General features: G+C 48.0%; 1 protein-coding gene across 3 annotated transcripts in view; it reads left to right on the forward strand.

The window, feature by feature from the left end:
• The window catches only part of BCL2L1 (BCL2 like 1), a 48,869-nt gene that overhangs the window by 20,291 nt on the left and 2,320 nt on the right, over window positions 1–26,258 (forward strand). The gene's annotated exons all lie outside the window — the stretch shown is intronic.

Here is a 26,258-nt window from a genome sequence, read left to right on the forward strand (position 1 = left end):
TAGTGGGGAAGACAGCTAGCCTGTAAAACAAATAAAATGATTTCAAATAGAAGGTTAAACAATGTAAAGAAAATGAAACTGAGTAATGGAGTATCTAGGGAAGCAACTTTATGCAGGGAGATCAAGGAAAGCCTCTTTAAGGAGGTGACAGTTGACCCGAGTTAACCTAAGTAAGGGGAAAGAGCCAGCCTGGGAAGATTTGAAGCAAAGATTTTGCAAACAGAAAAGCAAGGCAGGGGTGCACTTGGCTCATCCAAGCTTTGGGCCAGTGCAGATACTCAGCTCTGACAGCGGTGTGCCCAGTCTGGGCCTTTGTTTCCTTTTGAAATGTTGTAGATGAAGATGTTCTTCACACCTCCCTCACAGACATCCAAGGGGAATAAGGGTGACTGCCATTTATCGAGTACCTGTCGATAGCCGTGTCGGGTACTCTGTGCATTTTCTCATTTAATTCTGCCACTCAGCCTGTGTGGTACATGGTCTGTTGGCCCCAGTTTCTCTTCCAGTGAGGAAACTGAGGTCTGGAATGGTAACGTTCCACGCCTAGGATCCTGCAGCTTGTACACAGTAGAACCTGGATTCAGATCCAGATTGGTGTGGCTCTAAAACCAGAATTCTTTCCGTTGCCCCACCTTTGGAATGAATGAAGCATTGTTAGTTCCGGATGTGCAGAAAGCCACTTAGCAAAAACAGGGTAGAGGAAGAAGCTTGGGATAAGGGTCTTGAATGATACCTACTATCCTTGCCAACTGAGAGGACTTTTTTTGCTCATCTTGAGGAGGATGCCTCTGGAGCCTGGGGTTACTGTTGGCCTTTGCCAGAGGCATGTTCGGACTTAACCAGCTGAGTATCCCCCAGTTTCCTGCTTTTACCATCTCAGCTGCTGGTCAGGAGGTTTGGGAAGGTGACATCATCTAGCTGAATCAGCTGCTGCTTCTAGACACTTTAACAGGAACTGAAAGTCATTGCTCCTTCCTTTCTGCTCTGCAAGTCTCTTCAGAATGAGGCTGGGGTACAGGTATTCCACCTGTCTGCAGGGGGTTGGGTGGAACAGTGCTCCCACTTTTAGAGAGCTGGAAGGTTCATCTTCTTGGAGAAAGCTGTCCTCAAGGCTTCCCAAGCTAAAGGATCAGTGTTCTTGGGAAATAGGATTCACAGGAGGGTGAATGTTTGTAGTACCTCTATTATTTATTTATTTATTTATTTATTTATTTATTTATTTATTTCTGTGTCAGTGTGGAATTTTTTTCTAATTTTAATTCTTTTTTTTTTTTTCTTTTTTTTTTTTGAGAGCAAGAGAAAGCATGTGTGGGAACGGGAGGGGCAGAGGGAGAGAGTGAGAATCTTAAGCAGGCTCCACACCCAGTGTGGAGCCCAAACAGGGCTCAGTCTTGCAACTCTGAGATCATGACCTGAGCCAGAATTAAGAGTCGGATGCTGGGGTGCCTGGGTGGCTCAGTTGGTTAAGCGTCTGACTTCAGCTCAGGTCATGATCTCACAGTTCGTGAGTTCGAGCCCTGCGTCGGGCTCTGGGCTGACAGCTCAGAGCCTGGAGCCTGCTACAGATTCTATGTCTCCCTCTCTCTCTGCCTCTCCCATGCTCATTGTCTGTCTCTCAATAATAAATAAACGTTGGAAAAAAAAAAAAAAAAAGATGCTTAACCACTGAGCCACCCAGGTGCCCCTCTTCCACCTTCCCTGAGCCCTGTGACCTCGGCAAGAACTCCGGACCCTTCTGATCTCTTTCACCTAAGTCCAAGGTCCAGGCCCAGCACTGTAGGATGGGCAAACAAAATGTTATTTGTGGACTTCAGCCTTCTGGCATTTAGAGTCTGGTCAAGGGGACAAAAACCTTAGATTTCAGAGCAAGGCAGCCGCCACACTAAGATCTGTTGAAATACCTGCCTTCGCCTCTTGACCCAGTGGTCATAAAGGAGAAAAATAAGTGAAATACATTTAAGAAAGGAAAACAATCAAAAGAAAGTAATAAAAAGATGGCTCAGTGCCAGGTAAGTAGGACAACAGATGGCTTCTTTGTGCTGTGACTTTGCCTCTCTCAGCCTCACTGTTTTCACATGTAAAATGGATTTCACCAGGGTTTTGGCTCCTTGGGTCATTAGAATATTACGTAACACATGGAAAGCATTCAGCAGGGCACCCGGCACCCAGGGAGTATTCATTAAATGGTAGCCCTTTAGATAGGTTCTCAAAAGAGAGCCAGCCCATTGGGTTAAGGTCAGGGAAAAGGTGGGCTTAGAACTGGACTTTGGATACACGTGTGGATGGATGCTGATCATCTGCTGTGTAGTCTTTGACAGTTGACTTTTTACCTCTCGGAGCCTCTGTTTTCTCTGTAAAACATGGGTCCTGTTAGAACTCACTTCACAGGGCTATTGAAGGGGCTATTAAAGTGCTATATTAATGGGGCACCTGGGTGGCTCAGTCGGTTGAGCGTCTGACTTCGGCTCAGATCATGATCTTGCAGTTTGTGAGTTCCATCCCCGCGTTAGGCTCTGTGCTGACAGCTCAGAGCCTGGAGCCCGCTTCGGATTCTGTATCTCCTTCTCTCTCTGCCCATCCCCCGCTTGTGCTCTGTCTCTCTCTGTCTCTCAAAAATAAATAAATGTAAAAAAAAAATTTTTTTTTAAGTGCTATATTAATAGTGGAAACCACTGACTAGAGTCCCTCTCCAGTATGTGCTATTGCTGTTTCTTAATTTGGCAGGGGAACTAGCCTGGGTAAAGACTAGAAATGGATGTGGGAAGGCCCAGCTATTGCTCATTCCCTCTCTCACCTGGGTAACTGGATCAGCTGTCTCTCTGCTTCTGCCCTTGCCTGCCCCCCCCATCTGATATCTATATAGCAACCAGTGATCTTTTTTTTTTTAATGTTTATTTCAGAGAGAGAGAGAGAATGCGCACACGCAAGTGGGGAAGGGGCAGAGAGAGAGGGAGACGCAGAATCCAAAGCAAGCTTTATTTAGGCTCTGAGCTGTCAGCACAGAGCCAGATGTGGGGCTTGAACTCACGAACCATAAGATCATGACCTGAGCCGAAGTCAGACGCTCAACCGACCGAGCCACCCAAGCTCCCCACAACCAGTGATCTTTCTAAAATAGAAATCAGGTCCTGTCGTTCTTCACTTCAAGACCCTCCAATGACTCATCATTCGTGAGAGTAAAAACTGAAGTGTATACAGTGCAGGGACAGATGGAGGACAGTCCCCCAGAAATAAGTAGCCTAGGCTTATTCCTTCTCTGAAGCAGCCCTGCCCCTGTGTCCCTGTGTGTGTGCGTGTGTGCAGGCACAAGTGAATGACACAGTGATGATGCTATGCACCCAGGACATTTCATAATAGGGCAGGACATTGACCACTGCCTTGGGGCTCTTGAAGGTCATCAGGGCTGAGAAAGCTAAGGGCACTCCTCCCCTCTGAATCTGAGTCATTTCCTGAGAGATGTTGGTCATTCATTCATTTGTTCATTAACAAGTATTTAGTGAATGCCTGCCATGCATTAGGCACTGAGCTATAGGTTCAGTACACAGAGTGAACAAACCAAAGCCTCTGTTTTCACTGTACAAGCAACGGCAGAAGCAAGAGACTAATAAGAAATTGGGCAGGTGAGCATGGACAGCAGCAAGAGACCAGTAAGAAGCTGGCTGGGTGACAGTGGGAGTTTGTATCAGGATGGAGGTGTGGCAAAAGTAGTGAGTAGGGAAGTCAGAGCTTCAGTATAATTTGAAGGTCGGGCCAACTGGGTTTGTTGATGATTGGATAAGAGGTGTGAGAGAGGAGTCCCAGGTTTTTGGCCTGAGCAACTGGAAGGAGCTTGCTGCCATTTAATGAGAAGGGGAAGATGTCATGGCCAGTGGAGTTAGACTGCCTGCATTCAAGTCCTAGGTTGCTTGCTGTTTGACTTTTGGCAAGTGTTTGACTTCACCAAGCCTCAGTTTCCTCAAATGTAAACCTGTTTCGGCTTTAGGCAGTTGGATGCTGCGAAAACTTCATGTTTCTAAAGGGTTTAGGACAGTGCTGGCATACACTAAGTCCTCAGTAAGATTTAGCTCTGATTATTATTATTGTGCAGGGCAGGGAATCCCGTGACCGAGCAGGCAGCAGGTCCCACCCCACCTCTGCCACCCCCTCGAGGAGCCCACCCTCCAAGAGGCAGCTCAGACACCATCTGTCCAGCAGAGAAAAGCCACAGGGAGACAGCTTTTCAGGGGGCATTAGATAGATGAGCCCTTCCCAAGAAACTTAATCTCATTCTCAGCAGGTGCTAATCCCAGCAGCCTCCCTTGGTATCTGAGCCCAGCCCACCCAGTTCCTTTTCCACCCCCACCGTGAGTCCCAGACCCTCTTCCCCTTCTCACCAGCCCCAACTGCCACCAACACACTTCCTTACCAGATGGAGAGGCTCCAGTAGGAGGAAACTGCCATCTATCTGACTGAACCGAGTCCCTGACATGTATCAGGTCACCAAGGGCTTCAGGTGCCACCTGTCCAGAGCCCCATCCGCCTCCCTCCCCAGGTGCCAGTTCCTGGGCGTGGTGCTTGATCCAGGCGGATTCAGCCTGGAGCCAGCTGGAGCCGGGGACTCCCATTGTGCCCCAGCTGCTGCCTGCCCTCCTACCAACAGGCCAAGAAATAAGCTTAACCCTTTGGACACCACACATGTAGTGAGAATTAGTGGTTGCAGTTCTGATTGAGAATTGCATTATTTTCCAGCACACCATTTTTGTTTGTTTAAGAAAGTTATTGTAAACACAACAGTGTATGTAATGTGTATATAAGGTTTCAAGAATAGGAAAAATGATCACCTGTAAACTCATCACCCAGTTTCAGAACTCAAACGTTGGGGCACCTGTGTGGCTCTGTCGGTTAAGCATCTCCTGATTGTGGCTCAGGTCATGATCTCATGGTTCTTGAGTTCGAGCCCTGTGTCGGACTCTGCACTCACAGTGCAGAGTCTGCTTGGGATTCTCTCTCTCTCTGCCCCTCCCCCCGTCACATGCACGTGCTGTCTCTCTCTCAAAAAATAAACTTAAAAAATTTTTAAATATTTTTAAATAATGGAAAAAAAGAACTCAAACATTCATGAACACCTTGGAGCTCCCTTGTGTTGCTGTCTCTAGTCACAGCCATCTCCTCCCATTCTCCTGAGAGTTGTATTTACCATTCCCTTGCGTTTAAAAAAAAAAAAAAAGTTTTACTATATAGAGAGTATTTTGCATGCTATTAAGTTTCATTTAAACATACTATGTGTGTATTCATCTGTAGTTCGCTTTTTTTTATTCAACGTTGTGAGATCCATCAGTGTTAAGTGTACAGCTGCAGTTGGTTCGCTTTCATATCCCCTTGAATGATTATGTGTCTGTGTATCCATTCTACCGTCAGTGGTTATTTGGGCTGTTCCCTTGTTTTCGCTATTTCAAATGCGGTTTTGAATGCCCTGTGTATGTCTCCTCCACATGCACATGTTCTCCAGTGCGGTGGTTCAGAGACTAGACTTCCCATCAGAATCACCTGGAGGCCTTGTTAAAACACAAGTTGCTGGGCCCCACCCCCCTCCCCCGCCCCAGTGTTTGGTTCCGTGTGTCTGGGTTGGGATCCTGGACCACACTTTGAGAATCATTGCTGTAGGGAATGCACCCAGCAGTGGAATTGCTTGATGGAAGGTCATGCCTGGATTGCTTTCCTAGCTCTGTGTTGGTGAGAGTTTACGGTGCCACCAGCAGCATGTGAGTTTCCATTGCTTTACATCTTTGTTAATACTTGATATGGTCAGACTTTAAAATTTTTGTAGAGCTGGTGGGTATGAGATGGTATCTTGTGGTTTTAATTTGCATTTCTCAGATTACAAGTGGGGTGGAGAAGCTTTCCTTACTTCTACTGACCATTCATGTTTCCTTTTTTTGTATAAAACCTGCTTAAGTCTTTGCTCTGTTTCTTGTGATTGGCTTTTTTAGGGATTTGTAGGAACTCTCTATATATTCTAAATACTAATCTTTTGCCTACATGTGTAGGCTCTCAGTTTATAGTTTGTCTTTTCAGTTTCTATATGTGTCTTTTGATTGTTAGACTTTCTTAATTTAATGCAGCTTAGTCTTCTATGATTTATACTTTTATGTTTGGTTGAAGAAATCTTCCCTTAACCTGTGGTCCTAAAGACATGTGCTTATATTTTCTTCTAAAAGTTGTAAAGTTTTGCTTTTCACATTTAAGTCCTTAATAGATCTAGAATTGACTCTTTTGTCACCTTAAAGTTTTTGCTGGCGGGATACCTTTATTTCTGTGGGTTTTAAACGTCTACAGGTCTGAATTATTTATAACTTGAGTTGTACCTGGAGCTTATTATGTACACTGCATTAAAATTTCATATTGAACAAAGGTGCCCTCTTTGGAAAAGAGTTTTGATCACATTTAAAGCCCTTCCAAGATTTTTTTGATTTTTCAGATCTTAGATATAATGGTATTGCGGTTTTTTTTTCTTTTTAATATTCCTTCTTTTTTAGAAATACATACTGACCTATGTCTGGACTTTGCTACAAAATAATACCAGGGTGAAAGAGAGTGTTTGGGAGCAGATGAAATCACATTGGTATTGAGTGTTGAAGCTGAGTTGATCATTGTTGAAGCATGTTGGGTACATGGTGGTTCGTTTTATCATTCTGTCTACTTTTGTACGTGTATGAATATTCTCATAATGAAATATCCAAGGACTATTTTCAGAGTTACTTATGGAGTAAAGCATCTTTTCTTATACTTTATCAGCCATTTGTATTTCTTCCAGAGCCAGTTGGGTCTCCCATATACTACCAGGAGTCCCCAGTAGTGTTCTCAGCAGGAAAGCAGGAGATTAGTTGTTAAGAAAAACAGGAGGGACTGGGAATAAAGGTGGGATGCACCAAGAGCCTGACCACCCCCACTCCCTCCAGGACTAGTTTCCCTCCCTTCCTTTTTTTCTTCCAGAGCTATTAGGGATAATTTTTATTTTAACCAGAGCCTTCTTTCCCTGTTATTCTACCTGGATAGCCTTAACCCTGGGGGATAAAGGAGCATCCTCACAGATGCTGGTCCTCCCCCATCTTAACAGGACCCTGAGACAAAGGGTCAGAGATGGTGGCAACCCTAGTGCAGCTAATCACATAGTAGCAATGCTGTTTTGGCATCCTAGGATGCAAATACCTGAGTTGTCATTTTTCTTCTCATAGTGTAATAACTGGCCAAAGCGTCATTCTCTGGGGAGCCCCAAATGCATGTCGTGGGAGAATCAAATTTTTTCTCTCCCACTCTTTAATTTTGATGTATTTTCTTGGAATGGGTAATATATTCAAGTGTTTCAAAATTCAAAAGGAACAAATGCCTCCCTCCCACCCCTGTCTCCTAGCTGCCCAGTTCCCTTGCTAGGAGAATAGACTCAGTAGACACAAGCAAATGCCCATATGTTTCACCCAGTTTTTACACAGATAGTCGTGTGCTATGCACACAGTGCCTTGATTTTCTCACTTAGCAGTGTCTCAGAGGTCATTCCATATCAGTCTATCGAGAGCTTTCTCATTCTTTTTAATAGCTGCATAGTATTCTGTACATGATACTATCTTCAACTTTATTTATTTAATGTTTATTTATTTTTGAGACAGCAAATCCATGCACTTGAGCACGGGAGGTTCGGAGGGGGGTGGGCAGCAGATCCTCACTGACAGCAGCAAGCACAATGAGGGGGTCGAACTCACGAACCTTAGAGATGATGACCTGAGCCAAAGTCAGTGGCTCGACTGAGCCACACAGGTGCCCCTCTTACTCTATTTAACTAGTTCCCATTAGTGGGCACTTTTTTGCAGTCTCTTGCAGTTATAATAGCGATACTCAGTGAATAGTCCTGTCATATTTGTCATTTGGCCCATCCATGTATGAATATGGGGTTATCTGTGGGGGATAAATTCCTAAGAAGTGGAATTGCAAGGTCAAAGGATAGGTGCACCTATGATTTGATAGATATTGCCAACGTGGGAATATGGCAGTGGTGCCAGTTTACAGGAGCATCTTTTCTCTATGCACCCCTTCCACTGAGGCTGGGTTTGATTCAGCACGTTTATTGAGTGCCTTACAGTGCTGGGTCCTGGATACAAAGATAACACTTTCATGTATCAAGTAAAATGGTTACTATGTGTCAAGCACAGGCAAATACAGCCACAAGGAAGCCAACAAGGAAGGTTTTTAAATGAGAAAACTAAATAAAGCTCAGAAAGGTTAAATAATGTGCCATGGTCACTGGCCCAAGCTAGTAAGTAGGAGAGCAGAGTTTAACCCCAGGTTTAAATCCTCTAACACCTATGCTCTTAAAGAACACCCTTGACTGCCTCTCAGGAGGAATAACATACGGTCTTAGAGTCTAACACAGGTGAGAAATTGGGCTCAGAGAGAATAACTGGCCAAAAGAACACACAGCCAGGAAACTATGGAGTCCCCAAGGGGGAACCCCCATATGTCCATTTGAGGCCTATGGTCTGTCTGTACTGAGCTGCCTCCCTTCCTTCCATGGAAAGAATGTCCAGTCTCATTAGGATTCCATGAAGAGAACGTTCTCCATCCAGTTGCTATAGAGAGCCATAAATCACCAGTTCTCTATGTGCATGTGTTGACCATTAGAGGTACCTATAGACAAAACCCATCTATGATTAATATACTAATGACAATATAGTTGCTGCTGTTTATTGAGTACCTATTGTGTGTAATATGCTATATATAAGGTACCCTGTGTTGTATTTTTAACTCTCACAATAATCTTGCTTGGGAAACATTATTGTCCCCATTGTCCAGATTGGAAAACTGAGAATAAGACAAGTTAAGTAATAATCCCAAGGTCAAATGCTAATAAGAACAGAATGCAGATCCAATCCGTTAGACTCACAATCACTCATGTCCATGGTCTTCCCTTGGCTCTCTCTTCCTCTTCCACTTGTCCATATCATTTGGTGCTCTCTCGGGAGGGTGAGTCTGGCTCACACTGAATGCTTTAGAGAAGAGGGCCCTTTAGCTTCCATTCACCCTCTCCCCCCCACCCAACTCCTACCCCAGTATAGGGTACTTAGCATAGGGTAGCCAAAGAGCAGGCTGCCACGTGATGCCTGAGGTTTGATGATGCCCCCCCCCCGCCCCGATACTTGCTTAGAAAGGACCCATCTCCCAATTGTGTAGCAGGTGTTCTTTGAACACCTGTCATGTACTGCTCCAGTGGGAGAGAAGTATAAAGTACAGGCCTAGTTCTCAATAACTTAAATCATAAGACTGCAAATACCAAAGTAAATGGAACAGACTAAAAGGATCAGAAGGGTTCACAGGAAAGAGGAAGCATAACATAATTATAATAATAGCAAACAGTCACGGAAGACTATCGGGGGTAGGGCTTCTGCCCATTTTATAAACACTCAGAGTTTGAGTGATAAGCCCAGAGTCGCACAGCAAATAAGTGTCAGAGCTAGGACTCTGAACCCTCCACGGCCTCTGAGGGGAGGGCATTGTGGGCTCTGTGCTGGGTGGCCAGGTAATGGAAGTCTGGAAGGATGGGCCTGATGTGGATGAGAAGGGAGGTCAAGATGGAGGATGAAGGCTGAGAAATAGGTCTGTTATATTCCTAAGATATTATGGCTTGCACTTTAAGCTCTCCTTTTGAATGTGGGGAAACCCAGGCTTGGGTCATAAAGTAACGGAGCAGGATCATTAACTAAGGTTTGTCTAGTGTTTCTTTGTGTCCATACATTATCTCATTGAGCCTCTCTCTGACTATGCTAGGAAGCAGAGAAGGTCTTACCATGGAGAGAACTGGGGTCTTCTGACTTTAAATCCCAAGTCCTTTCCACCATCCATGCCACCTCCACATTTCTATAGTGAGAGAACATAGCCTCAGCAATCAGACACACCTGGGTTTGAATCCCTACCTCCTCCATTCTGTCTCTAGGATCCTAAGGTTTGCAAATTGGGGCAATTCCAAGTAAAGAACAAGCCCCGAGGGAGGCAGGCAGATGGCTAAGGGATGAATGACACAAGGGAGACACAATAATGCTAAAGTTCTTGTAGTGCTTTTTCTCAGTGCACTTGCAAGTATTTGGTTTACATATGAAGAAAGTGAAGTGACTTGCCCAAGATCACAGTGAGTTAATGAAAGGCAACCTGGGGATTAGAACTCAGGTCTCTTGTCTCCTAAGAGAGCTTTTCCCTTATGTGCCACCCAACCTCTGAGGGGGCCCACAGGGAAGGCCTAGGAATAGAATCACGGCCTTGAAACTACTAGAGCCAGAGAGATCATCTGGTCCATTGTCTACACTTGATAGATGACAGAAGTGAGGCCCAGGGTGCTCAGTTGACATGTCTGCAGCCAGATGGAACCACCGCAGAGCAGGAGTAAACCCATGTGTCCTGACTTTAAAGTCCCAGACCCGTTTTACATTACCATGCAAAACTTCCAAATTGCTTCTTTTCTGTGCAGATCGAAAAGCCTCCCTCCAATGCCAATAATTGACAGTTGGAACAACTGTTTAGTTTGGGGAGTTCTTTTCCAAATAGAATCTCATTCCCTCTCTCTATCTGTGTCTCTCTTTCTCTCAATTCTTAGGGTAATATACTAGAATAGGAGGGAAAAAAAGCTTCAGTGGAAGATTTGGTAGAAAAAAGATGAACATTTGATAGAGTCTCCGAAATCTAGGGAGGTCCTCAAAGCCAGGAAATAATTTAGAGGCCAGCCCCATCATCTTCCCCAGCCAGCTTACCACTTGCCCTGCCCTCCTCACAACAGGCCTTCAGAAGGCCCAGCCTTCCCTTGGCAGCTGCATCTGGTGAACACCAACGGAAATCCCTGGTATTTTTCTTTGCATGCAACCAACCATGGAGATGTAGGTCAAGCATTGCTGGCCTGGCAGTTACAACAGCAATAGCTTTGCTCCCTGCAGCTGCAGCCATGTTTGCTAAGCCCCATGAGGATGGGAAAAGGATATTCCCCTCCACACAGATAGTGAATCCTCAAGGGCCTGTGTGGGTGGAGCCGGCTGGGACTTAGGAGGGTGCTGGAGAAGACCATCTGGAATGTGGGGACTAGGAGGGTAGCTCTCTGTCTCTTTCCCCCTGAACGTCTGCTGTGTGTGCCTAGTGGCAGGATTGGCAGTGCCTCTTCTCCGCTCAGCTTATCATCAGGGATAGAGGAGGCTGGGAAGGTCCCATCCAACTCCCTGAGCTCAGCTGGGCCCCAGGCCTGCACCTGAACCCCCACGCCTGTCTGGTGTTTACAGGATTGAAGCTGCCACCCTTTGGGACCCAGCCTGTTTTCATTTCTTGCTCTCAGCTGTCTGGTCTCCATGGACCTCACCTACAGGTTTGTGCGTGCCCGTCCCCCACAATGCAGCCCCATGAGATTGCTGTAGCCTGGCACACTTCTCCTTGGTCTTTGTTCTCTCCAGCAGAGCCTCCAGTTCTGTGCCTGGTCCAGAGGAGAACTTTTCCGGCCCCTCACACAGGCTCTGTTGCTTCAACCTAGCTGTACCTTTCCCAAGACTCAGTTGCTTTGTGTACATTCTCGGGGGGTGGGGCTGTGGTTTTAAGGCACTAAGGGGTTTACCTGTGTGGTTCTTCTGGACTGATCTCCAACTGGCTGGCTGCTTCTGTCCTGAGCTTTCTCCTGCTCTGGACCTCCTGTGTCTCTTTTGTAAAGGTGTGAGCCCAAGATGGATAGATACATGTATCATTGACCTTCAAGGTAACTTATAGGTGATAAGCAGATGGACATTCTTTCAATGTTTTTATTTTATGTTGATCTCCAGTGCGGCAAATGATATTGGTGTTCTAGTTATAGTAGTAATAACTTAAGTTGCCTTTTCATTTATTCACTTAGCAAATATTTACTGAGTGTCTATTCTGTGCCAAGCACCATTCTAGCTACTGGGAATATCTGCCTTCATGGAGTTTATATTCTAAAAAGATAGAGTGGTGGTAGGGAATGGAGGGTGGCGAGGCAGCATTTGGAGTTTGGGGGGTTGTTTGGTTTGTTTGTTTTTTTTCTTTTGGTTTCTGTTTCTTTTAAATAAAGAGTGATTGGGAAGGACTTTTCTGAGGAGGAGACACATGGACAGAGATCTACATGATTTGAGGGAATAAACCATGTATCAATCTGTGATACATTGAATTGCTTTCAGTCTGTGGTAAGAACATTCCAGACAGAGGGAACAAGTACAGAGGCCCCAAGTTGAGAAGGGTGTGCTTGGCGTGTTTGAGGAAGAGCAGAGGAGGTAAGTGTGGCTAGAACGGAGTGAGCAGAGGTAGAAGGTAACGGTTTGTGCGAGCCACCACGGGACACTCTGGCTCTTCCTCTAGGTGACATGGGAAGGCAGTGGAGTGTTTTGACCAGACAGACTGTGGACGCTCTGGTAAAGGACCATAGCCAGGGGGTAAGAAGCTGGGAGACCAGTAAGGAGGTTGTTACAACAGTACAGGCAGAAAATGGTGTTGGTCTGGACCAAATGACAGTGGTGGAGTTAATGAGAAATGGTAGGATTCTGGATAAATTCTGAATATAGTTTCAAAGGAATTTGCTGACAGATCAGTACTAGGGAGGATATTTAGGAATGACTCCAAGGTGTCCCACGCTTCAGCACCTGGAAGAGTGAAACAGCTACCGTTTACTAAAAAGGAGAAAGATTGCAGGGGCGCCTGGCTGGCTCAGTCGGTGGAGCATGCAGCTCTTGATCTCAGGACTGTGAGTTTGGGGGGGACGTTGGGTGTAGAGATGACTTAAAAAAAATCTTTTTAAAAAATAAGTAATAAGTAAATAAATAAAAAGGGAAAAGATTACAGAAAGGACGGCTTTTTGAGGGGGAAGAGTAGGGATTGAGAGTTTTCAATACATTTATTTAAAGTTTTTAAAAGTGAGTCAATTGATAGGAATGTCAATAATAACAATGATACACGGAGAAGGCCAAAACAGTGATGGCGAAATTGTGGGTAGACTGGACCAGATGTGTCTGCCCTTTCAGCTCTAAAATGCTGCTTTGGTGATTTCAGACCTCACGGTCTGCCATTCATGAAGAATGGGAACTTGAGACTCCGTCTAGAATGTCATCAATGCAGAAGGAATGACAGGAGATGAATCCCTTGGGTCAGGCTCACCCCTTGGAACGACTTGGGAAGTTCTCACACACATCCTGGCCCGAGGCACTGCCCATTCACTCACTCACCTACTGAGCACCTTCTGTCTAGTACGCCCTGGACCCAGCACAGGTCTGCTGCCCCTGCTCTCCTAATGTAAAGCGAGCTCCCTTTACCTCCACCCCAGCCTGGGCCTGGCTACTCCATGGCCCTGCAGGTCCGTAGTAGCTGGGTGATTGATGTGTCTGCTGAAAGTGGGCAGCCACAGTGTAGGCAGACCCTGTCCTTCCTTTGTCTCTGTCCAGCCCCTGCCTTCCTCCTGTCATTGCCATCCAGCCCTCAGGGCCTGGAGAGCAAACTGCTTTGCCTCCATGAGAGCAGAAATGATTTTGTCTCTTTCTTCATCCCGTAGGGTTCCCAGAGTTATCAAACTGGAAAAACATCCTCAAAGGCCTCTTTCCCTGCCTGTTGTAGGTGAGAAACAAGGCCAGAGAGACTAGCAACTCCCCTAGCCCACAAAATCCATCAGCAAATCCTTTCAGCTCTGCTTTGTTTTTTTTGTTTTTTTTTTTTTTTTTTAGTTTGTTGTTTTTTTTTTTTTTTTTTTTTAATTTTTTTTTTCAACGTTTATTTATTTTTGGGACAGAGAGAGACAGAGCATGAACGGGGGAGGGGCAGAGAGAGAGGGAGACACAGAATCGGAAACAGGCTCCAGGCTCCGAGCCATCAGCCCAGAGCCTGACGCGGGGCTCGAACTCACGGACCGCGAGATCGTGACCTGGCTGAAGTCGGACGCTTAACCGACTGCGCCACCCAGGCGCCCCTGTTGTTGTTTTTTAAGTAAGCTCTACATCCAGTTGGGGCTTGAACTCATGACCTTGAGATCAAGAGTCGCATGCTCTACCAACTAAGCCAGCCAAGTGCCCATCAGTTCTATCTACTTTTAAAAATAAACTCTGAATCTGACTGCTTCTCACCGGCTTCCCTGGCATCATGCTGGCCAAACCACTATCATATTTCTCTTGGATGACTACATCACCTTCTCACCAGACCTCTTGCTTCCACCCTTGCCCCTGGAGGTCTTTACCCAGCAGCCAGAGGGACTCCATTAAAACCAAAGTTAGGTTGTGTCCCTGCAGTGTTCCCTTGTCACTCAAAGGACAAGACCACGTTCTTGAATTGCATTCAAGGCCCTGCACAGTCTGACCCTTGCCTACTGCCAGACACCATTGTTACCATTCTCCCTCATTCATTTTCCTTTAGCCATACTGGTGTCTCCTGTTTCAAGAGTGCCCAGGTATGTTCCTGCCTCAGGGCCTTTGCGTTTGCTGTTCCCATTGCTTTACTCACATCCTTGTGATGCCTGTACCCTCACTTCATTCAGGGCTCTGATCAACTGTTACCTCCTCAAGAAGCTTTCCCTGACTATGGGTTCTAATTCTCCTGTCTTCCATGTTTCTGTCTAACCCTTTTTTCTCATTTATTTTTCTTTTTAGCACTTGCTACCATCTGACACATTTATTTATTGCCTGTCTCTTCCCATTAAATTGTAAACTCACGCAGGTAGGAATTTTCATCTGGTTTAGTCACTGCTTTATCCCCAGTACTTAGCATAGTGCCTGGCATTTAGTGGGCACTTAATAAAGATTTATGGAGTGAATGAATGTCCAGAGCCAGCAGGACAGCTTGTCTGGTCCTTCCTGCAACCTCACAGCTCAACCCACAAAGGGGTCATGATCTGTCTTAGAAAACTCAGATAAGGGGCGCCTGGATGGCTTAGTTGGTTAAGAGGCCGATTCTTGATTTCGACTCAGGTTAGGATCTCAAGCCCTGCATCGGGCTCTGTGGGCTCTGCACTCAGAGTGTGGAGTCTGCTTCAGATCCTCTGTCTCCCGCTCTCTACCCCTCCCCTGTTCGTGGTCGTGCTCGCGCACTCTCCCTCCCTCTCTCTCTCTCTCTCTCTGTCTTTCTCTCAAAAAAAATAAATAAACGTTAAAAAAGAAAAGAAAACTCATATAAGAGTGCTGCCAGAGATACTTGGCATCACTTTTGTTTCCAAGATAGTGGCCAGATAAAGGGAGGGACTGGCCTTGCAGGGGATGGGTTGATGGTTGGGGGGGGCGGGGGCTCTAAGCAGCCACAGCACACCTCTCCCTTTCCCATCCACGAGGCACCAGGGAGCATGCCACTTCTCTTCCGTGTCCTCAAAATAATTTCTGATTCATATGGCCTAAGAGTAGCAGATCTTCACTAAATAGCAGGCAGCTATGTGGGGTTAAAGGGGGAAGGAAGGAAGAGCTTAGTAACATCCCTGTGCATCTGCCCCATTGCACTTGCAAATTTAATATGCCCTGGAGTCAGACCCCCTCGTTCAGCAGCTGGTGATCTCAGACAAAGCCTTGTCACCTCTCCGAGTCTTAGCTGCTTCGTTAGTAAAATAAGGACAACACCTACTTTGCAAGATTTTGAGAATTCAGGCAGGAACTCGGTAAATATTTGCTGTTTTTGTGTATTTGTTTGTAGCCGTAAATAATGAGATGGGGGCGCCTGGGTGGCGCGTCGGTTAAGCGTCCGACTTCAGCCAGGTCACGATCTCGCGGTCCGTGAGTTCAAGCCCCGCGTCAGGCTCTGGGCTGATGGCTCGGAGCCTGGAGCCTGCTTCCGATTCTGTGTCTCCCTCTCTCTCTGCCCCTCCCCCATTCATGCTCTGTCTCTTTCTGTCCCAAAAAAAAAAAAAAAAAAGTTGAAAAAAAATAATGAGATGGACCATGAGAAACACAAATGAGGCCCCTCTTTTGAAACAGCTAACTTTCATTGAGTTCTATGGACCATTTACTTCTTGCTGCCAAGCCTGTGATGTTAAGTACAGTGCTCTCAGGGAGGAACCCTGGTTTGGGAAGGTAATGGGTCTTGCCTTAGGTCCCGCAAGTAGGCAGTCAGAGAGCTGAAGCCAAAACCCACACTGTCCAACTCCAAGGGTCAGGAGGCCTTGCAGGGGAGTCCCTTTACCTCCTCTGGGTCTCGGTCGTCCATCTGTTTAGGGAGGGAGTTGAAGTATACAGCTCTGTAAGCCACAGATCATGACACATGAATTCTTGAGTGATCCACATGTCACATCAGGTGGGACAGCAAGTTGCTTTGGGGCCTCCTGGTGGTGGTGCTCTTCTGCAGTTTATGGGTGCTCTGGGTGTTGACTGTGAACAGTAAACCTCCTGGTAGCCCCCACCCCGTGTCACCCCGCTGCAGAGGCAGTAGTCCGGCTCTCCTGGCACTATTTCAGGCATCTTGCTATTCTGTACCTTGAGGCAACCCATGGACTGGGGTGAGAATGAACTGAGGAGAAGACCAGAAGGAACCAGAATGTAGGAAATGCAACTCAGCGGGAGCCTTCAGCTCTGAGTTTTTGGTTTCAAGCAGTGTATATGTGAGCATTCATATGTATAGGGGGTAGGGAAGGGTGTTGCTGGGATTTCTCCCATCCTCAAATCCTCCGGAGCTGTTGGCCTTCTGCTGTGGAATTCCAAACATTTCCGATCAGATAAAGGTGGCTGAAAATACCCTGACTTGTTTGGACTAGTCAGAGGTAGTGCTAGGGTGAAGAAAGAGGTTGAGGCCACAGGGACAAAGCCCGGCAAGATCTGGCCTCTCTGAGGAGCTTGCCCTGGGTCACACATGTGCCCATTGCCCTTTTCCCCTAGAATCCTACAGGTTAGAGGGCAAGACTGAGCAGGCTCTGAGGTGGAGGAAGATCAGACTCATTTATGGCAACAAGTCCTTCTACTCCAGAATGTTGCCTCTCACCTTCCACACTAATTATTGGGTCGTCTGAATACCTGTCAGAGAGAACTCAGATAGTTACTAATCCATCCGTGTGTGAGCTACTTTCATCCTCTTCATGCTGTAGCACCAGTAGGAGCCCTTGAGGATGACCCCCCCTTCATTTTACAGATGGGGAAAGTCCCAGACTTTCCCAGTATCCCAGACAGGGGAAGAGACTCAACCCAAGCGAACCATAGATAGAGCTGGAACACAAAACCCACACCTACTGACTCTTGGCCTGGTGTCTCTTCACAGCACACAGCGTTGATCAGCACCAGACAAGGTAGTGGGGATAGCTTTGGGTGGAAATAAGAGGGGGGTGGCTGCTTTGGACCGTGGAGTACTTTGAGGCATAGATCCCAGAAGAAGGAGTTTTAGGGAAAGGGTTGGCCCCAGAGACCAAGCCCCTATTCTTTGTAGGTTGCTAACCCTGGTCCCTCCTGCCTGTTGCCTCAACACAATTCAGATGATGTCTTTTCCAGAACCTTCCCATAAACTTCCATCATCCTCCCTGAGCCTGGAAGAACTTGGTTATCTAGGGAGTTCTGGTCACCCTGCCCAATCACCTGGTGTCTCGGGGCTTCCTTCTAGTTTCACCAGGCAGTGAGGATGGGGATAGAGAGAGAGGGAGCTGGCCTTTTCTTCCCTACCCTCTTCAGTGTCCACCAGTCAGCCATACTATACTCATCAGCACCTTCTCTGGGACCAGGCTGGGCTAGGCCTGAAAGAACTCATGGTAAAAAATGAACAGCTCAAAGCAAAATAAGTCAGTCAGAGAGAGACAAATACTGTATGATTTCACTCATATGTGGAATTTAAGAAACAAGCAATCAGAGGGGGAAAAGAAGCAAACCAAGAATCAGACTCTTAACTATAGAGAATACACTGATGGTTGGGGGGGGGGGGAACTGGGTGATGGGGGTTAAGGAGTGCACTTGTAATGAGCGCTGGGTATTGTATATAGGCATTGAATCACTAAATTGTATAGCTGAAACTAATATTGCACTGTAAACTAACTGGAATTTAAATTAAAAAATGAACAGCACAACAAATTGGTAAGAGAGCTGAAGGAGACTTAGAGTCAGAAAGCAGGAGGCCTCCTTGAATAAGGAACCTGTAGGTGAAGACTTAAGAGATAGGTAGGAGAGACCTTGGCAGAGAGACCAGCATAGGCACAGGTCCTGAGGCTGAAGAGAACATGGTATGTGAAGAATGAAGCAGCCTAGCCCTGGACAAAGCTGAGGAAATCCTGCAGGGTCTTGCAGACCACAGAGAAGGCTCTAACACTCAAGCTGAGCCCTGGTCTAATAATAAGACCAGTAGTAATAGCCAACATGTACTCAAAGTTTGCTCTGCACCATGCAGAATTCTAAGAGCCATATGTGTATTACTGTTAAATCTTCACAGTGTTCTTGTGAAATAAGCACATCTTTAATCTCCATTTTATAGACAATGTCCAAAGCTAACACCTCTCAAGTCTAGTTGCAAGACTTAGTGGGTAAGGTGCTGGCAGCCCAACTTGGTGGAAAAATAGAAGAAATAGAAATAGAGCCTTGGCCTCATCCAGATAGCACTGCCACTTTACCAATGAGGAAATTCTACTCAGAGAGGAGCACAACCTGGTCCAGGACCCAGAACAAGGCCAGCAAAGCTTCCTCTGCCAGCCCCTGGTGGTTTCTTGGGCAGCCCTCGGGACAGAGCTAGAGGAGAGAGGACCATATCTGATGCCAGCCAGTGGGGGGAGATAGAGGAAAAGAGGCAAAGAGAGCTTTCCAAAAGTGAAGTGCTCCATGAGTATATAAGCAGAGATGCCCTAGAGATGACTGCGAACTCCCACGAGGATGGGCCATCGGGAGTGAAACACACCTACCACATGACCTTGATGTTCCACCTTTCTGAACCTGTCTGGGAAATCAGGATGTTAGGGATGAGCTTCAGCATCACATGAGAGGTTGGGTAGGTATGTTATGAGGTCACTTTTGAGTCTCCAACTCTTTTTCAAGGGTGAACCTTATCTCCCAGAACACTGGAAGAAGAATGAAAAGCTATAGCCATCCACTCATGAGACAGTAGGGGGTTAGCAGGGGTGGGATGAGAGACAGCAAAGTGAGGGAGGTCTTGGATTTCCAGGGAACGAATGCATATGAACATGCAGCAGCCTCCCAGGAGCCATTCAGTGCTTGGGCTCTAGAGCCAGACTGCCGCATACAAGCCCTAACTCTGCCATATGAGCCGTACGTCCTTGGCAGGGTCCCTTGACCTCTGAGCCCATTTCCTCATCTGTAACATGGAAAGTAACAATAGCACTTCATGGGGTTATTGCTAGGATTAAGTGAATTCATATACATGATGAAGCTCTTAGCACCATGCCTGGTACACAGTAAGTTCTCAGTTAAATATCAGTCATCCCAGGGAAGGAGGTTGTAAGCCTCTAAATGAGCATCTGTGCCCCCAGTAAACGTCTCTGCCTCTAAGACTAGCATCCTGGTTCTGAGCTGAGGAGGTGGAGAGCCCACGCTTGCACTGCTAGGCCCGATAGCTTTCTCAATTCCCCAGCGGAGGTGTTATCTCCTCCCGGCACAACCACTTCCTTTTCTGAGAAATGAGCACATCTGTCAGGCTTAGCTTCTGAGAACTAATGGTGAGGGAGGAGGCGGGGGAGGAGAGGCTGGCAGCTGACAGGGGCAGAACTGGAGAAAGATTAACGTGAAGTTTGCTGCAAGGATGCCTCCGGATATTCCCTGAAGCCCAGATGGCTTGAGCCCCCTCTCCTCCCCCCCCCCATGACACACTGTTGTGCCAGTAACACCGAGGTCACCTTGCTTTTTAGTAAGTGCTAAGTGCTTTCATCCCCTTATCTCACCACCACTGTCTTGGGAGGTCAAAACAGGAGAAACTGAGGCTCTGAAGTACAGAGGTTTGCTATGGTGCCCACAACTGGGCTGGCTAGACTGGGGTCACCCTAGCATAATCTGGTCACCCGTCTCTGCCTCTGCCCTGAGCTGCCTCTCTGAATTGCCCACTCCCAGTAGAGGAGAAAGGCCGTGTTTCTTTCACATTGCTGACCCCAACGGCTCCCCCGGGAAAGCCAAGGGAAGTGGATTCCAACCACAAACCTCACTTCTTCCGAGTCTCCGCCTGCAACTCCCTGCCAAGAGAGTGATAAGGCCTCTCCTTTTGCCCCATCCCCCCTTCCTGCCATCTCCCTGGGATCTCCTAACAAGGCCTCATTTATCTATTCAGCAGGCATGTATCAGCCTCTCCTTCAGGGAAACTGAGGCTAGCAGCAGAAAGTGACTCTGCAAGGGATCCCTGGCCTGCCCATGCTGGGCCGTGATGAGGCCAAGGGAAGGTACAGTGCTGATGTCTCTGGCACTTTCTCTGGGCTGCTAGGAGCCCCTTCCTCTTCTCCACCTACCTCTTTCCCAAAATAACCAAGCAGGAAGGAAGTGGTGGGCCTGGGCCTTCCAGAGTCACCCTAGAGGAAGGAAGGGCCCGTCTGGCACAAGCACTTGTTCCCCACTGAAGCCAGGACGGAAGGGTTTCACTTTCCCTCCTGGTCTTCGTCACATCCTTTTCCTGTGGCACCCAGTTCCCCTCAGCTGGCTGGGGGCCAGAGCTCATTCATTCAGCTGGTGGCCTCGGGCAACCTTCCCCCTCCGAGAGGGACTCAGGACTATAGCCCTGGCCCAGAAATGGGGTTGCTGCTGCACATGCTGGAACTTGCAACCAACTTCCCCACATACCCACTTTGGGCAGGTCTCTCGGTGTCTCTAAGCCTCGGTTTACCTGGCTGTAGATTGACGTCCTCCTTCAGTAATACAAGTGCATGCACCTGGACCATGATGGGACTTGAAAAGTATTGTCCTTTTGAAAGTAAGCATAGTCTTGTATGGAGGTTGGGAGCAAAGATACTGGAGCCAGACTGCTAGTGCAGGCAACCCAGCCACTGTGTGACCTTGGGCAAGTCACAGATCATGTGAGGGCCACAGGGCCATCAGCTGTATGATGAATTAACAACAGTACCCACTGCCTGACAGTGTGGGGACAATTCAGTGAACTGATCCACAAAAAGGACCAGGAGGAGTGCCTTCTTGCAGGGTAAGTGCTCAGGAATCATCTCCCACCACTGCCACTGTGTAGGTCAGGTTCTCTGTGGGCAGGGGCAGCAGGGACTGAAGAAGGCAGAATCAGATATCAGAATGAGCAAGAGGCCAGAACTCTGACAAGTCCCAGGTGAACTCTGAAGCCTCCATTTTCACATCCGTAGATGTGGCTATTGATAAATAGTACGAGGATTAAACAAAAGTAATCATTTGTTCATCTAATGATGTGTACATCATGTGTATATGTATGTGTGTATATATATATAATCTATGTGTATATATATAATAGATTCATTTAGAATGGCACCTGCTGTGTTCCAGGTACAGCATCAGGTTCTAGAGGTACAAGGGATAAAACCACACACAATCTAGTGGAAGAGACAGGAGAAAACATAGTCACTCAACTGTATGTGATTGTGCGTGTAATCAGGGAGTATGCCCCAGTCTGGGTGAAGTGCTTTAGCTCAGTGCCTGGTACAGCTAACATTCAAATGTGTAATAAAGGTCAGCTGCCATATTAGCAGTTGTTATTATTTTATTGTTATTTAACAAGTGAGGACTGGGCTGCTCAAAGTCACACCGCTGTGAAGAAGGATGGAAACGTGGGAGGTGAGAGAGAAGGGTGGGCATCAGAGGATTGATCAGTCTCAGGTGGGTGCTGCACTTCAGCCCCTGGCAGGGTGGATGGGCCACTGCCTGAGGGGCATTGTGCCAGCCTTTTTCCTCACTTCACCAGGGTTGCAGATGGCTGCAGGGTAACCTGCATTGTTCAGTTGGCCTCTGGGCAGAGATCTAGCTTTAGTCCGTCTGTGCCTGTCTGGATGGGCCTGGCTTCAGACATATGTCAGACTTGAGCCCGCTGACTGAGGGGGGAACTGACACACAAATGGGGCTCAGCCTAGGGACACCTTGCCTCTCATTCTTGCCTCAGGGCCTTTGCACTTGTTGCTTCTGCTGAAACAGGCTCTTTTTTTACCCCAGGTTTTCTATCCTCTCTTGGCTACTTCCACCTTGCCATTCGGCTCTCAGCTCAAACCTCACTTCCCCAGGGAGACCTTCTCTGACCACTCCACCTATATCAGTCCCCCAGCTATTCTCTGTCACCACCCCATGACTTACTATCTTCAAAACCCCATTGTCTCTGAAATTGTCTTGCTTCTTACCCTGTCTGCTTTCCACCAGGACAGTGTTTCTCAACCTTTTTTCCTATTGCCATCCACCTCAGGCATCTTTTTCAACATTCTTGTCCTTGTTGCCTTCCCGTGACATTTGAATACCACAGCTGTACTCCGTATCTCTTTATGTGCTGTGGCCCCGTGGAAAGCCACAAACCACTGTAATATCCAAGAATTTTTTGCTTTGCTCCACTGGGAGTGATAGCCCTCCCGTTGAGAACACACAGACTAGAACAGAAGCTCCATAAAAGCAGAGATCTTCTTTGTCTTGTTCACTGCTGTGTCTCCAGTACTGGGCTTGGAGCATGGTTAGCACACAAGAAATAGTTACGGTGTGGGGCGCCTGGCTGGCTCAGTGGGTAGAGAGAGCATGCACTCTTGATCTCAGGATCGGGAGTTCAAGACCCACATTGAGTGTAGAGCTTACTTTAAAAAAAAAAAAAGAAAGGGGCGCCTGGGTGGCTCAGTCGGTTAAGCGTCCGACTTCGGCTCAGGTCATGATCTCGCGGTCCGTGAGTTTGAGCCCCGCGTCGGGCTCTGTGCTGACAGCTCGGAGCCTGGAGCCTGCTTCGGATTCTGTGTCTCCCTCTCTCTCTGACCCTCCCCCACTCATGCTCTGTCTCTCTCTGTCTCAAAAAATAAATAAACGTTAAAAAAAATTAAAAAAAAAAAAGAAAGACATATTTATGGTGTAAATGAAAGTCCAAAAACCCTGGAAGCACAAAGGAGACCTTTGTCATGGAGTCTCGTAAGCTGAGTAGCGGTTGGCTAACTGAGGAAGATGATACGGGGAGGGTGACCAGTTAAGAGGACACACAGGGGTGAAAAGCACCCTGGAGTATGTTGGGTGGAGCCCTTCCATGTATGTGGCCAGGACTGTTGGAGGCAGGATCTTGAAAGTGGTCCCAGCTTTGGCTTCTCCTGGGGACCCTGGTTCTTGGCTCACTGCTCTAAAGGGCCCTGATGCCAAGTCGGGAGACACCAGTTCCTAGTCCAGGCTCTACCACAAACTAGCCGTGTGAAACTATAGAATGGGCAGGTGCATTGGTCTTACTAACTTGTGGGGGATCTGGCTGGCGGGGGAGTCCATGATCCTCCCATGGAAGTCATTAGCCATTGCCTATCCCCGGTGGCCCTGAAAACTCCTTTACGAATCCCATGGCAGCGGTCACAGCTACAAAGAGAAAACTTCCCCCACGTTGCTGTCACCTCAGCTGAGAATGCAGACAGCCTCATGCCCGGGTCTCTTGAAAGCCTGTGTGACATCAGAGACTTCCCTGCCACTCACCCTTGCATCTCACCCTCCTGCCCACCATGCCAGCTCTGGCTGAAACTAGTGGGAGCCATTGAGGAGCACCAGGGCTTATCTCTGCTTTTCCAGAACCAGGCTGCTCTGCAATGCTGCTTGTTTATCCAGGGCAACCGCCCACTGAGAAAATGGCTGTGTTTGTTTCCAAGTGTGTCGTGTGAACCTTGAGCTAAATATACCCACACCACTGTCTCCCCAGCACCCGCCCTGCAATGGCACACCCCATTTTGCTCATGCTCTGTCTGCAAAAGCAGTCCCCAGAATCCGTGACCCCTGGAAATCCTACTCCCCCTCCCCAGGAGAAGGAGCTCCTAATGAAGGTTGTCCTGGCCAGGAATGCATGAGTTGGGGGGTTGGGCAGGTCAGAGTCTTGTTCTCTATGGCACCGAAACGAGAATGTTCCCTCCACCCTGGAATGACTGTTCCTGGACAGTGAGTGCTTTGTGCCCTTGCAGGGACAGGGCCTGTTTACTCCAACCCAGCCCCAGAGAGGAAAGTTTCCCGTGGCTGCCAGCCCTCTACTTTAGGAAAGTTCCCATCGAGAGAGCCAGGCCTCTCCCACTTTGGCTGCAACCCCAGTGTCCCTGGTTTCTTAAGAGACATTGGGCCCCTTGGGAGAGCCAGTTCCTTCTGGCCTTGGCCTCACTTCTCCCATGCCCCCGATAGCCCAGTAGTCTTCCCCCATCACAGATCCATCTTTTTTTGTGACTCCACTTGGGCCTACTTCACTTAGGACACTTAGGACCAGAAAAATTACAACTCCTGTAAGAATTTCTTTGTCCGCCAACAACCCATGAGGCTAGCCGGGATGAGGGGGGAGAGACGGAAGCATATCCACACGGCGATGCCTGGGCAGCGACAAGGCCAGAGAATTAGGAGGCTGGCTGCTGCCACACCACTGCCCTTCTCTCTCCAGACCCAGGGCTCCTCCTCAACTCCACCCCCTCTTTCTAGAATCCCATTTTAGCGCTACTGACAGGACACGTCATCCCAGCCCCCCACATAGGGAAGTGTCCTGCTATAGCCATGCTTCCTTTGGAGCTGAGTGTCCCTGCGTCCTGATCCTGGCTCTGCCACCTGTTAGCCGGCTGACCCCAGGCAAGGTCTTCCCTCTCCAGTGTGAAATGGGGCTCAAATCTAGCTGATGAAGGTGAAATGGGTAACTACGTGGCACTTAGTAGACTTGTAGTACCTTCATTCTACTCATGTGTTTATTGAGCACCAACACGTGCCAGACACTGTTCCAGGCACTGGGTATATAGAGACAAGACAGGAGCTCTGCCCTCGTCAAGCCACACCTAGTGCAAGAGACGAAACAAAGTGTTGAATCTGTTCATTATGCACCGTTATGAAGTGCTGGGGAGAAAAATAAAACAGGGTAAGAGGACAGGTAGAGAGGAGGATGGGTACCATTTTAGACGAGGTGGCCAAGGCAGGCCTCTCTGAGGAGATGACATTTGAGCAGAGTCGGCAGTGAGGTGGGTGGTGATCTGGGGTCAAGTGCTCCAGGCAGTGAGAACAGCAAGCTCCCAAGCAGATGTTGGAGGAAAAGCAAGGAGACCCGTGTGGTGAGTGTGCAGCCGGGAGGGAGGAGCAGGTTCCGCGAGACCTCGCTGGCCGTGGTGAGGAGTGAGGGCTTTATTCCAGGTGTGATAGGAAGCCTTGTGAAGGCTGAGAGCTTGGGATGAGATGGGAAGGAGTGACATGGCCTGAATGGAGGGACTTTTTCTAGTGGTTTTCCCCCCATACATCGTAAACTATCTGGTAGGGGCTGCAGCTTCGGTGTCTCTGCTGTTTCCCTGATGGCTTAATAAACACTCAGGAGTCTTTGAGTCATCTGGGCAGTTTGGTGCACAGGGCACTCTGCTAGGTACCAGGATGTGAGCAAAAATGACACTGGCTTTCTAAGTGCAAGGGAAAGCTGTTGGAGGACTTTAAACCCAGGCGTGCCGTGATCTGATCTGTGTTTTTAAAAATCCTCTGTGTGGAGCATGGACTGAGGGGGCTTGTCAAGACCAGAAGGAAGGCCAGGCACACATCACAGTGAGCAAACTGGCCTGGTGGAACTTGGAACCAACTGGTCTGAGGGAGCAGCCACCACTCAGCCAGTTGGGACCAGGTGGAAATGAGGGCCCACCTTCTTGGTGGAGAGGAGGAACATGGGCCCTGGGACCAGCAGGTGATCCATTCACACTCTAGATACACACCTCCCTAGGCCCAGAGGCTTCTGGTCTGTAAATGGGAAGAGAGGGTCTGTACTGCAGCATTGTTGGGAGGATTAGAGGACAAATAGGGAGCAAAGCTGACTCACTAAAGGGTACTGCAAACCCCCTCTCCCTGCCCCACAGGCTGGCTCCGCCCTGGGCTGGGTAATTTAACCCACAGCCCTACCTTCCCCATATCATGTGCTTCCCTCCTGACTGGCCTCAGGGCTGAAGGCTGTTGCTCACCTCCTCCTGGGCCCAGAGTCACGCCCCCTGGAGGCAGGCCGAAAGACATGGACAGGGCCTCCTAGATCCTGTCCCAGTCCTGCATCATCATTGCTGCCCCTCTACTCTGCCCCGTTCTGTCTACCCATCACTCATCCTGGCCAGAGGCTCCCTCCAGAGGGAGAAGGAGCCTTTGGCTCATAATCCCCAGACTTGACCTGCCCCTGAATCACTGGGAATTTAGCCCCATCTCCTCTCTCTCCCTGTCCCCTCCCTGTGTCACAGC

This window comes from Lynx rufus, unplaced genomic scaffold (genome assembly GCF_022079265.1).
Source record: "Lynx rufus isolate CCGP_SWC_20201006 ecotype Redwood Valley unplaced genomic scaffold, mLynRuf1.p SCAF_8, whole genome shotgun sequence".
NCBI lineage: Eukaryota > Metazoa > Chordata > Mammalia > Carnivora > Felidae > Lynx > Lynx rufus.